This window comes from Hemitrygon akajei, unplaced genomic scaffold, assembly GCF_048418815.1.
Source record: "Hemitrygon akajei unplaced genomic scaffold, sHemAka1.3 Scf000148, whole genome shotgun sequence".
In the NCBI taxonomy this organism is placed as follows: domain Eukaryota; kingdom Metazoa; phylum Chordata; class Chondrichthyes; order Myliobatiformes; family Dasyatidae; genus Hemitrygon; species Hemitrygon akajei.
This window is the reverse complement of record NW_027332034.1, coordinates 186,793-200,296: the sequence shown is the minus strand read 5'-3', so window position 1 is coordinate 200,296 and position 13,504 is coordinate 186,793. Positions and strand designations below refer to the sequence as shown.

General features: G+C 46.3%; 1 protein-coding gene across 2 annotated transcripts in view; it reads right to left on the bottom strand.

The window, feature by feature from the left end:
• LOC140723928 (NACHT, LRR and PYD domains-containing protein 3-like) overlaps positions 1–12,437 on the bottom strand; it is a 47,774-nt gene extending 35,337 nt beyond the window's left edge. For both annotated transcript variants that reach the window (XM_073038470.1, XM_073038471.1), the window contains exon 1: positions 12,279–12,437. The gene's annotated coding sequence lies outside the window, so the exon portion shown is untranslated. The remainder of the gene's footprint in view (positions 1–12,278) is intronic.
• Between the last annotated feature and the right edge of the window lie 1,067 nt (positions 12,438–13,504).

Here is a 13,504-nt window from a genome sequence, read left to right as displayed (position 1 = left end):
TCAGTCAGAGCCTACTGCAGAAATCACTGGCTGCAAATGGAAATGAAGTTCATGGCTCCACAATCTCTGAGGCGTTCCTCAAAAGGGGTACTTGTAGAAGAAACCTTGACCAAAAAAATGTATCCTTGCCCGTAAATACTTTGCGAAGTGTCACTTAAAAGAAACCGCGGAGACATGGAACAAGATCTTGCACTCAACACCAAGTATCGTAAATCTAATACTGCGTATTTCTATATCATTCTGTGGGGATGATTTTCAGTAGGGATCGAAAATCAGGTGAAGATCCATGGGAATATTAAGGCTGCTAAACAGAGTGATCCTGGATAAAAACCTACTAGCCTCTGCCAGAAAACTTAAATTGGGGATGAATTTCTTATTTAAGCAGGACAACCATCCAAAGCGGAGTGGCTTCAAATAAAGTAAATTGATGTCCTTGATTTGTCCAGTCAGAGTTCAGACCTTAAACGATTCACACATCTCTGGCAAGATCTCGAGATTGCTGTCTACTGCTGCGCTCCTACTGGCCTGCCACAACTTAAGCAATTCTGCATGGACGAATGTGCAAATCTTGCTCCATTACATTGTGCAAAGCCAAAAAAGACTCATCTAAAACGTCTTCTGGCTGTAATATCTGTGCGAGGTTGTTCAACTAAGTACTGACCATGGGCAATGAATTTTTGAGCTGTTTATATTTACGTTTTTGAATGCTAAGGTTTCATGATTTACAATTTTAGAAATATAAAAACATAGAAAACATACAGCTTAATACAGGCTTTTCAGCCCACAAAGCTGTGCCGAACATATCCTTACCTTAGAACTACCTATCCTTACGCATTGTCCTCTCTTTTTCTAAGCTCTGTGTAGCCATCCAGGACTCTCTTAAAAGACCCTATCGTATCCGCCGCCTCCACCACCGCCGCCAGCAGCCCATCCACGCACTCACCACTCTCTGCATAAAAAACGTACCCCTTATATCTCATCTGTACCTACATCGAAGTACCTTAAAACTGTGCCCTCGCGTGCTAGCCATTTCAGCCCTGGGGAAAAGCCTCTGACTATCCACATGATCAATGCCTGTCATCATCTTGTACACCTCTATCAGGTCACCTCTTACGCCTCGTTGCTCCATGGAGAAAAGGCCGATTTCACTCAATCTGTTCTCATAAGGCATGCTTCCCAATCCAGGCAACATCCTCGTAAATCTTCTCTGCACCCTTTGCATGGTTTCCACATCCTTCCTGTAGTGAAGCGACCAGAATTGAGCGCAGTAGTCTAAGTGGGATCTGACCAGGGTCCTATGTAGCGGGAACATTACATCTCTGCACTTAAACTCAATCCCACGATCGATGAAGGCTAATGCACTGTATGCCTTCTTAACCACAGTTTCAACATGAGTAGCAGCTTGGAGTGTCGTATGGACTCGGACCCAAAGATCCCTCTGATCCTCCCCACTGACAAGAGTCTTACTATTAATGCTATGTTTTGCCATCATATTTGACCTACCAAAATGGAAAACCTCACACTTATCTGGGTTGAACTCCATCTGCCACCTCTCAGCCCCGCTCTGCATCCTATTAAAGTCCCGTTGTAATCGCTGACAGCCCTCCACGACACCCCCAGACTTCGAGTGATCAGCAAATTTACTAACCCATCCCTCCTATTCCTCATCCAGGTGATTTATAAAAATCACGAAGAGAAAGGATCCCAGAACAGATCCCTGAGGAACTCCACTGGTCACCGACCTCCATGCAGAATATGACCCGTCTACAGCCACACTTTGCCTTCTGTGCGCAAGCCAGTTCTGAATCCACAAAGCAATGTCCCCTTGGATCCCATGCCTTCTTACTTTCTCAATGAGCCTTGCAGGGTGTACCTTATCAAATGCCTTGCTGAAATCCATATACTCTAACATCTACTGCTCTTCCTTCATCAATGTGTTCATCAAAAAATTCAATCAGGCTTGTAAGGCACGACCTACCTTTCGGAAGGTCATGTTGTCTCTTCCGAATCATATTATCCCTCTCTATATTTTCCCTGTATTTCTTTTTTTTTGTGGGGTGGGGGAGGGCGGTGGTGGTGGTTCTAGCGTGAAAAGAAGAGCATGTAATTTTCAGTTAAATTGATTAATATCGCTGTTGCAGTGCTCATTTATCTGAAGAAAAGGTTCGGGTCTGAATACATTTACAAGGCACTATAAATAGATAGATAAATACTTTATATGATGCTCAGAACACGAGATGTAGAGTCCTTGAATGTGAGTACATAGGTTGTGGAGCCCTTAGTCGTGAGGTGAGTGAAGTTACCCACGCTGGTTCAGCAGCCTGATGGTTGAATGGTAAAAGCTGTTCTTGACCTGCTGACGAACATGCACATCTGCCCAATTGCAGTAGTGAGAAGTCAGCAAGGTCTGGATGGTGGGTTCCTTGATAATGGATGCTGCTTTCTTCAGCCAGTGCTCCTTGCAGATGGTCTCAATGGCAGGGAGGCCTACCACATTTTATAGGCCTTTTCATTCTTGGGAACCGGTGTCGGACTGGTACAGACCAACTGGTGAGTTGGGCATTGGGGAATGCAGTAGAACTGAATGATCTAGGAATAATGGTGCATAGTTCCCTGAAGGTGGAATCTCATGTGGACAGGGTGGTGAAGAAAACTTTTGGTATGCTGGCCTTTGTAAATCAGAGCATTGAGTATAGGAGTTGGGATGTAATGTTAAAATTGTACAAGGCATTGGTAAGGCTGAATTTGTAGTATTGTGTACAGTTCTGGTCACTGAATTATAGGAATGGTATCAACAAAACAGAGAGAGTACAGAGAAGATTTAGTAGAACTTTACGTGTGTTTCAGCACCTAAGTTACAGGGAAAGGCTGAACAAGTTAGGTCTTCTTTGGAGCGTAGAAGGTTGAGGGGGAACTTGAGAGAGTTACTTAAAATAATGAGGGGGATAGATCGAGTTGACGTGGACAGGCTTTTTTCCATTGAGAGTAGGGGAGATTCAAACAAGAGGACATGAGTTGAGAGTTAGGGGGCAAAATTTTAAGTGGAACACGAGGGGGAATTTCTTTACTCAGAGAGTGGGAGCTGTATGGAATGAGCTTCCAGTAGAAGTGGTAGAGGCAGGTACTGTATTGTCATTTAAAGTGAAATTGGATAGGTATATGGACAGGAAAGGAATGGAGGCTTATGGGCTGAGTGCAGGCCAGTGAGACTAGGTGAGTGTAAGCGTCGGAACGGACTAGAAGAGCCAAGATGGCCTGTTTCCGTACTGTAATTGTTATATGGTCATATGGGGCCGAGGATTGTCCACCTGCTCCTAGTGTGCTGTATTCTTGTATAATGAGATAGAAATAGCACTAGGGCAGGATATCCTGCTTTCATTCCATGCACTTATCGAAAGACTAAGTGAGCACAAAAAGCTGCCTCCGGGGGAACGTGGAGACAATGATGTAGGATTATCATAGTGTCCGTGTCAATGGTGTTAGATGGTCGGCGCGTACTCTGTGGGCCAATACAACTGCTTCTGTGTTGTATGACGCTGTGGAGCCTCTCTCCCTTCCTCTCTCACTTCTGTCTTTAATTTTCTCGCTCTCCTCATCCCCTCATCACCAAACTGTAGAAATACCTTGTATTTCGACCTGCGATTTTTTTGCTACTACCCATGTCTATGATGTGAAAACTCTCAGTTCTCCGTCTGTTTAGATCTGGTGGCAAACAGGAGAAGAGAACAGGACAGAGTTAATTTGGAGGGGAGTTGCAATTAGATATGTAATGTCCACAGAAGTGGATGAATAATGTGGAATGTTTTGCAGAGAAACAGAATATTCAGCCCAAGAAACTTCCCTCTCCCTCTCTCCCTCCCGCACTCACACTCCTCTCCCCCCTCTCACCTTCCCCCTCCTCTCCCATCTATTTCTGTACCGCCTCTCAGCACCCTATTCCAGGAACTGCTCTCACCTCTCATGGGGTGAATTTGCATCTATGGCTGTCAACACTAGATACCTGCGTGAATAAAATCAGCAGTCCATTGTCCTCAATCTCTGTGTTTCCTGTTGCAAATGTGGTGTCAGAATGAGACAGGATTAAACCCCGTAGTGGCTGCATAACTCCAGTCGCTGCAGACTTCGGAGTAAATTATTTTGTCAGAATCTGCAAAACTTATCACTTGGAACAACAGCTCATCTATAAATATACACAATGACTTGAACTACACAACAATCTTCAATGAATTCCAATGACCGCTCTCTTGCAAAATAACATCCTCTTCATCTCTATTCTGAGGTCGTCACACTCAGTCCTCAGTCTCCAGGACAGGAAACCTTCCTCTCAACGTTCACTCTTTGCAGGTTTCATGCAGATCCTCCTCATTCTTGTAAAGGCCAGCAAGTGTAGGCCCAGAACCATCAAATACTCCTCATACGTTAGTCCATTCAATCACAGGATCATTCCCGTGAACCTCCTCTGGACTCTCTGCATGCCAGTACATCCTTTCTTCAAAAAAACAACAGAGAACATAGAATAGTACAGCACAGTACAGGCCCTTCGGCCAACAATGTTGTGCCGACTCTTAAACTGTGCCTCCCATATAACCCCCACCATAAATTCCTCCATATACCTAGTAGGCTCTTAAATTTCACTAGTGTATCTGCCTCCATCACTGACTCAGTCAGTGCATTCCACGCACCAACCACTCTCTGATTGAAAAACTTTCCTCTAACAACCCCCTGGAACTTCCCACTCCTTTCCTTAAAGCCATGTCCTCTTGTACTGAGCAGTGGAGCCCTGGGGGAGAGGCGCTGGCTATCCACTCTATCTATTCATCTTAATATCTTGTATACCTCTATCATGGCTCCTCTCATCCTCCTTCTCTCCAAAAAGTAAAGCCCTAGCTCCCTTAACCTCCGATTATAATGCATACTGTCTAAACCAGGCAGCATCCTGGTAAATCTCCTCTGTACCCTTTCCAATGGATCCACATCCTTCCTATAGTGAGTCGACCAGAACTGGACACAGTACTCCAAATGTGGCCTAAACTGAGTTTTATAGAGCTGCATTATTACCCCGCGACTCCTAAACACTATCCCTCGAGTTATGAAAGCTACCACTTCATAAACTTTCTTAACTACCCTAGCTACCTGTGAGGAAACTTTCAGAGATCTGCGGACATGTACCCCCTGATCCGTCTGCTCCTCCACACTACCAAGAATCCTGCCATTTACATTGTACTCTGCCTTGGAGTTTGTCCTTCCAAAGCGTACCACCTCACACTTCTCTGGGTTGAACTCCATCTGCCACTTCTCAGCCCACTTCTGCATCCTATCAATGTCTCTCTGCAATCTTCGACAATATTGTACACCGTCCACAACACCAACCTTTGTATCGTCTGCAAACTTGCCAACCCACCCTGCTATCCCCACATCCAGGTCATTATTAAAAATCACGAAAGGCAGAGGTCCCAGAACCGATCCGTGTGGGACACCTCTCGCCACAACCTGCCAATCCGAATGTACTCCCTCCACCACGACACTTTGCTTTCAGCAAGCAAGCCAATTCTGTATCCACCTGGCCAAACTTCCATGGTCCCATGCCTTCTGACTTTCTGAATAAGCCTACTGTGTGGATCCTTGTCAAATGTCTTGCTAAAATCCATGTAGATCACATCCACTGCACTACCCTCATCTATATCTATTAAAGAACTCTATCTGGCTCGTTAGACACGATCTGCCCACAAAGCAATGCTGAATGACCCTGATCAGACCATGATTCTCTAAAGGCCTATAGATCCTATCTCTAAGAATCTTTTCCAACAGCTTTTTCACCACAGACGTCAGGCTCTCTGCTCTATAATTACCCGGACTGTCTCTACTACTTTTTGAACAATGGGACAAACTTCGCCTCCCTACAATCCTCCTGTATTATTCTCGTGAACAACGAGGACAATAAAAATCCTAGCTAGTGGCTCAGCAATCTCTTCCCTTGCCTCGTGGAACAGCCTAGGGAATGTTCCGTCAGTCCCCGGGGACTTATCCATCCTAATGTACTTTAACAACTCCAACACCTCCTCTCCCTTAATATCAACATGCTCCAGAACATCAGCCTCACTCATATTGTCCTCACCGTCATCAAGTTCCCTCTCATTGGTGAATACCGAAGAGAAGTATTCATTGAGGACTTCGCTCACTTCCACAACCTCCAGGCACATCTTCCCACCTTTATCTCTAATAGGTCCTATCTTCACTCCTGTCATCATTTGGTTCTTAACATAATTGAAGAATGCTTTTTGGTTTTCCTTTACTCTACTCCCAAGGCCTGCTCATGTCCCCTTCTTGCTCTCTTCAGCCCCTTAAGCTCCTTTCTTGAAACCCTATATTCCTCAATAGCCCAATCTGAACCTTCCTCCCTGAACCTCATGTATGCTGCCTTCTTCAAGCTGACTAGATTTTCCACTTCACTTGTCACCCATGGTTCCTTCACCCTACCATTCTTTATCTTCTTCAGCAGGACAAATTAATCCCTAACATCCTGCAAGAGATCCACAAACATCGACCACATCTCCATAGTACATTTCCCTGCAAAAACCTCATCCCAATTCACACCTGCAAGTTCTAGCCTTATAGCCTCATAATTTGCCCTTCCCCAATTAAACATTTTCCTGTCCTCTCTGATTCTATCCTTTTCCATGATAATGTTAAAGGCCAGTGGCGATACAGGCGAGGACGCAGACTAGGTTGCAGGCAAGGCTTCAGAAGAAAGGGAAGGGAAAGGAACAGTCCAGCGGTGATCACTGTCCCCTAGATGCTCACCCATTGAGAGATCTGTGACCTGACCCGATTCGTTACCTAATACTAGATCTAGTATGGCATTCCCCCTAGTCAGCCTGTCAACATACTGTGACAGAAATCCGTCCTGGACACACTTAACAAACTCTGCACCGTCTAAAGCATTGGAACTAATCAGGTGCCAACCAATATTCGCCAATAATATTCGCCCGGCGAGTCTTATAATCAATACAATTTACTTTTGACCTCCCTCCCTGCCCACTGCACCTCAGTCCCTCACCATTTAAACACACTGTTTCTGTTTCTCCTGGGTGATCTCACGTTTCCCACATTGGGCTCCAGCTGACCTGTTGTTCCTACTCTCTCCTTTTGCTTCCGTTACGCTAAAAATTCTCGACAACAGACACAGAACATAGAACAGTACAGCACAGGAACAGGCCCTTCAGCCCACAAAGCTGTGCCAACAAAGTAAATTTGTTATTCAAAATGTTCACCAATCAAATCCCTTCTGCCTACAAAATGTCCATATTATTCTATTTTCCTCACATTCCTGTGCCTATCGAAATGTCTCTGAAAAGTCCCCAATATGTTTGCTTCTACCACCACCCCAGGCAGCACATTCCAGCGACCTACCGCTCTCTGTGCAAGAAACACTTGCCCCTCACATCTCCTTTAAAATTTCCCCTCTCACCTTAAATGCATGGCCACTGGTGTTAAACATTTCTACCATTGTAAAAAGATATTCTCTGTCGACTCTACCTATGTCTCTCATGATCTTTATAATCTCACACCAGCCTGCACCAGTCGAGAGAAAACAATCAACTTTGTCCAGCCCCTCGTTATAGCTCATGCCCTCTAATCCAGGCAGTATCCTGGTAAACCTCTTTAGCGCCCTCTCCAAAGCCCCGACATCCTTCCAAGAATTGGGCGATCAGAACTGTATGAAACACTCTAGATGTGGTCTAACTCGAGTTTTATAGAGCTGCAACACAACTTCCCGATTTTTGAACTCAATACCTCGAATGATAAAGTTAAACATGCAATTTGCCTTCTTAACCACCTGATCAGTCTGTGTAGTCACTTTCAGAGAGCTATGCGCTTGGACTCTAAGATCCCAGTACTCATTGACACTGTTAAGGGTCTTGCATTTACATTCAACCTACTGAGATGCCAAGATGATCGTCACTAATCAAATCTCACTGAGATTTCTCAGGTCCTGTTGAATTTATTGCCAAGTGCACAAGTACGGGAAGGTACAGGTAAAGAGAAACACTGACTTGCAGCAGCATCTGATAATACATGGAGCATAAATTATGCAATTATACAATTCTGTGTCACTAGCAATGTAGGAATCTGGTATGATGTCATTAAAGATATATAAATATACATTTTGTGCCAATAACAGACTTGGAAATGTTGAATTTCCTCTCTCAGCCAAATTGTTGACACAGTTTTGGAAACAGCTGGGCTCCAACCAGTCCCTACAACACCCACTGGGACATCTTGAAGGCCCACGAAGATCTGGTTATTCCTTCTCTTTAAACATATGGACAACAGGAACAGGAACAGGCCACTCGGCCATTCTATCTCGTCCTGTCTTTCAATAAGACACTGGGCCAGTCCATCCTTTCCCCCTCCACAACACTCCAATAACCACATTTCCCGGACCATTGGTCCCGCTTGTAGGTCAACAGTCTGCCGGTGTTTACCCCAAAGTGGTGAATCCCTCCGATCGCCACCACTGTGGATTTCCACAGATGAGTCCCATCTGTCCCCACCGGGACAAACATCCTGTCCGCTCCTTCTCACACCATCTTCATCCTTTCAATAAAATACCCCTTCTCTCCCTCCTTCTTCTGCTGGGTTTCCAACCTCCCCAGGGAGCCAGCATCAGGCCCACGGGCCGAGCGGTCTCCTCCTACCTCTCAGCGATACATCAAACTCCGGCCGCAGGAGACGCTTCACAAACGTTCCCAACTTCCTTTGGAGGAAAATTAAAAGAAGTCAAAAATCGGGACATTCACTATGAGATTTGTTCCGCTTTGATGGGCAGTCGGTGGCGGGAGGGGACGTTGGTCAGCGGGGATAATGACCTCTTGGCTGGTCCGCCTCCGCTATTGGGTCTAACCAGTGACTGACATCTCTTCGCATCAATCGGGATAACACGGCTTGTAAATACTCTGTTGAGAGCGCCAGTGGAGGAGAGGTGATGTGATTAGTACTTCAGCCATTAACCCGTCTCAGCACGAGCTGGGCAGCGGGTGTATGACGTAAAATACCGCACACGTGACGTCAGGTCCCGGTGTGGGGGTTGGGCGGCCCTTGCTTTAAAATACCTGAATGGACATTTAACTTGATTTCCGAGGGAAAACAAAATCAATCATGGGAACCACTCGGCTGCGCCGTGTTACTGTTGAGTGGGCAGCGTGATGTTTGTCTCGAGCTGGGTCAAAGAATCCCAAAATTTTGGGGAGGATTTTCTATATAAACATATAACAATTACAGCACGCAAACAGGCCATCTCGTCTCTTCTAGTCCATGCCGAATCATTACTCTCACCTAGGCCCACCAACCTGCACTCAGCCTATAACCCTCCATTCCTCTCCTGTCCGTATACCTATCCAATTTTTCTTTAAATGACAATATCGAACCTGACTCCACCAGTTCTACCGGAATCTCGGTCCACACAGCCACCACTCTGAGTAAAGAAGTTCCCCCTCGTGTTACCCCAAAACTTTTGCCCCCTAACTCTCAACTCATGTCCTCTTGTTCGAATAGGCTGATCCTGTTTCCCATTGTTTTAATTGGTGCAGTGTCTCGTTGTTCAGTATTTTGAAAAGCAGATGTTTTACTAATGCAAACCAGAAATGCCAGCCGGGTCTATACATAGAGTATTAGTCAACAGAAGAACTCTTGGTCCTGCAGTCCTTGTAAACTAAACACCCTGACAATGTGGACCATAGGTACTCCTTCCTCTAAAAGCCGGGGTATCATTCAGTCAGTTGATCGCTGAGAGGAATTATGCTTTTGATTGTTATTTTTTCCCAGAGTTGCATGGATGGAGTTGATGTAAGTGTTGGGAGTGTCCTCTCCGTTGTCCCTCCAGCTTCCGACCAATGGTGGCGATGTGGGGACACAGAAGACTGGAGGGGTTCCGCAGGGATCTCTTGTTATTTCCCCCAGGAATATTCTGACAGTGTGGGTATGATTTCAATATCCATCGTTCCTTTTAACTAATTTCAATTAATGTCAGCTGATTCTGCACTCTGTCCCACACGCGGTCCCTCGCCCTTTCGCAGCCAGGGTAATACATAAATTGCGAGAAGAACTCTGCAGTCCTGGCAACATCCGTGGATGGAAATAAATAGTCAACGTATCGGGTTGAAAAACTTCATCAGTACTGGAAAGGAAGGGGGAAGGGCCAGATGCTTAATTGATTAGGGAACCATGGGGTGGTCTGAGGGACCCGCGTCTGTGTTTCAGCAGCTGCCTGTCCGCGCTCATACCTCACACAGTAGTGGCCTTTCTGATGAAATTGAATCCAATTTATCCGACAATTTACTCTCATTAGGGAATGAGCAAAGTCGCTTTAACCCTTTATCCTGCTGGGAATCCGATATAGCCTAGAACTTCATATAGGAGACACCATTTACATCTGATGCTCTAACCGTTCGGTGCGGTCCCGGGTAACCACAGACTGACTTCCCGGGTGAGCGGAAATGGACCTGGACTTGGACCTGGGTGCTTAAACTGCGCGGACAGTTCAGCCTGAGATGAAGCCTAAATTGACATTTTCCGGCACCAATGTAGCTAAATAACTCGCACGTCATTTGAGGATAGTTGTCTGGCAGATGACGGTTTCCCACATGGTCTCAGCGTGAGCCGGGGAGCGCAAGAGTAACAAGCACCGTGAGAGAGCTCATCGGGCAGTGGGCGAGGTGGGGCGGAGCTGGAGCACGAGATCCCCAGGGAGTTTGCAGCGAGATTGACAGGAAGCGTGACTCTCGGTCCGACACCGTGCTGTCCACCACTCCCAGTTAGTTAAAATTTCAACCCGCTAACGCAGCTGGGGCGCATAAATAACGCACAAAGCTGGACGTAAATAATTAATGTTTTCAGTTCAAATACATAAATAAAATCCTATCTCCCTTCACATGCAGTCATTATACTAGCTTACATTAATTAAATTGTCAGAGCTTTTCTAGTCAACATACCGACATGCATAACTTGACCACACGGCCCGTCGAAACTGCTGCAGATCATGAAATCATGGCTGATCAGATGTAAAATTTAATTATGTATTCCCCCATGCCCATCCCTGTAACACTTCTAACCCACTGTTTATCAAGAATCCCGTGCTTAAACAGAATCACAATCTTTGCTTCCACTGGTCATTGAGAAGAAGAGTTCAAATTACTCACAATCAACACAGGACCAATGGATGTAGTTGTCTGAAATAAGAAATTCTGAAAAGAGAACAGACGTTTGCTGTACAGATCCCGCACCCTTGCTTTGAAACAGGTGGCCATTGTTCTAGAGCTGTTATTAGTCTTTACTAAACCTGTGGAAAATGTAAATCATGCCAGCAGGAAACAGTTGGAACACAAAAAGCACCACAGCCAGAAGTGGCTTAAAAAAACAAATACCTCCTTGATCGCTGATCCAAAGCACAGACAACTGGTTGTCTGGAAATAAAGATCCGAAATAAATATAAGAAGCTGAAATATTCTCACCTTAAATCTCCAATACAAATGGCCCCACCCACTGCCACACACGGATCTCTCGTAACCATGGCAACGCACACAGTGCTGGAGGAACTCAACAGGTCAGGCAGCTGTATGGATGAATGTAAACAGGCGAGGTTGCGTATCGAGTCCCTTCTTCAGGACTGGACTGGAAAGGGGAGGAGGGCAGATGATTGACTGATTTGGAAGGTGCGGCTTGTTGTTCGGTGAGACTCGGTGCTCAGGGTCTGCGTGCAAGCAGCTGCCTGTCCGGGCACATTCCACAGAACAGGGAGCGGCCGTTCCGCTGAAATCAAATCCAAACCGGTTCGACAAGACACTGTTGTTCAAATGTGAAGGAAGTTTAATATTGTATTTAACCCTTTCTGCTATATGGCGCGATGTAAAGAACGTCACTTGTAGCCTCCAACTGATTTTATTTTTTCCATAGATGATGCCTGGCCTGCAGAGATCCTCCAGCATTTAGTGCCTGTTGCTCGGATTTCCATCATTTACTGAATTTCTCTTGTTTGAGAGAGATCGGTGACGGGTCACTGCCCCGTGGGATATTTCACTTCTTACTACCGGGGTGAAAGATGCCTTCTGCTCCCACTCAGTAGTAACCACTCCCGTTTCTCTTAATCGATTTGGACAGTAATTGACTCTTTTACATGAACATGTCAGGATGCACTGCTCCCGATTCACTCTCGATCCCGAACAACGCCAACACTCGCTGTAAACGCTGAATAGTTGTGCAGAATCATAGACAACACTTACCTCTGATGTTGTAACCGGACGGCGTTCAGTGTGGTCCCGGGAAATCACAGTCTGACTTCCCGGGTGATCGACAATGGTCCCGCACCGGTGTGCTCACCCTGTACGGAGAGTTGAGTCTGAGCTGCTGCTCCCCGAGGCCACTCGGCTGTGATGTGTCCGTCGCTCATTACAGATGGACAGGGCCGGGTGAGCCGGGGTAGAGCGGGACTCGCCGCGGTCCGGGTCACACTAACTCTCACCGGCTCAGGACGGGTCTGACAGCGGGAGGGGCCGGGAGTGGGGTCAATGTAGCAACCCTAAAGAGGAAAACAAACAGGCTGCGTTAACCTTTCTGTCCGGATTTCCGTGTGGATCTCTCCTTTTTCTTTCATCGCAACCAGTGGGGCGGAGTCTCTCTGTTTAACTTAGCGAATCCCAGGCTGCGGATTTGATCCAGCCCGGGTTCTGGGAGGGTCCGTGTGGTAACAGGCCTGTGCGGCGTAGGTACAGTTTCAGCTCAAACGTCCCTCACCTGTTCAGGTACAGGGAGCCGCCTTTCTGTTGAAATTAATCCAAACACCTTCGACTATATATATTCACTCTGAACTGTAATAAATCTGGTCAAAGATTTCCTCAGTGCCTCTCGATTCAGGGGAATTTATCAACATTCATTTATTAACTCTACACTGGCAGTTTATTGCATTTCGATCCGAAACCCCCCCTTGCCCACGGTTAACAGCGGGTTCCGTTTCAGAAACAGTGGTTATTGACTCATACCCTACCGGAAATACTTGTGGAATTGATTTGTGGCCATTCCAAATAGCCAGAAGTTTTGCCGGGGGGGGGGGGGGGTCTCATGGCCTGATTTATTTAAAAGATCCTTGAAGAATATTTTCAAGCCAACTGCATATGATTCGAGTCCAAGATAAACATAAGGGGCAGGAAACTCGCGGCAAACAGGGCAGCAACTGTCATAAGGGGACAGGAGGCTGGACCCAAGTGCAGGACGCAGGTACTGATGCACTAGGGGCAGGACGGGAACAACGAAACGAGAGACAAGACATGGAGACCCTGGTGTGCGTGAGGGACGTGACGTTCAAGGTGATGCTGGGGTTCCGAGAGAGTCTTAGAATTCAGGCAGGCAGGAGGATCCCAGAGATCAGACAGGCAGGAGGATCCCAGAGTTCCGGCAGGCAGGAGGATCCCAGAGTTCAGGCAGGCAGGAGGATCCCAGAGTTCAGACAGGC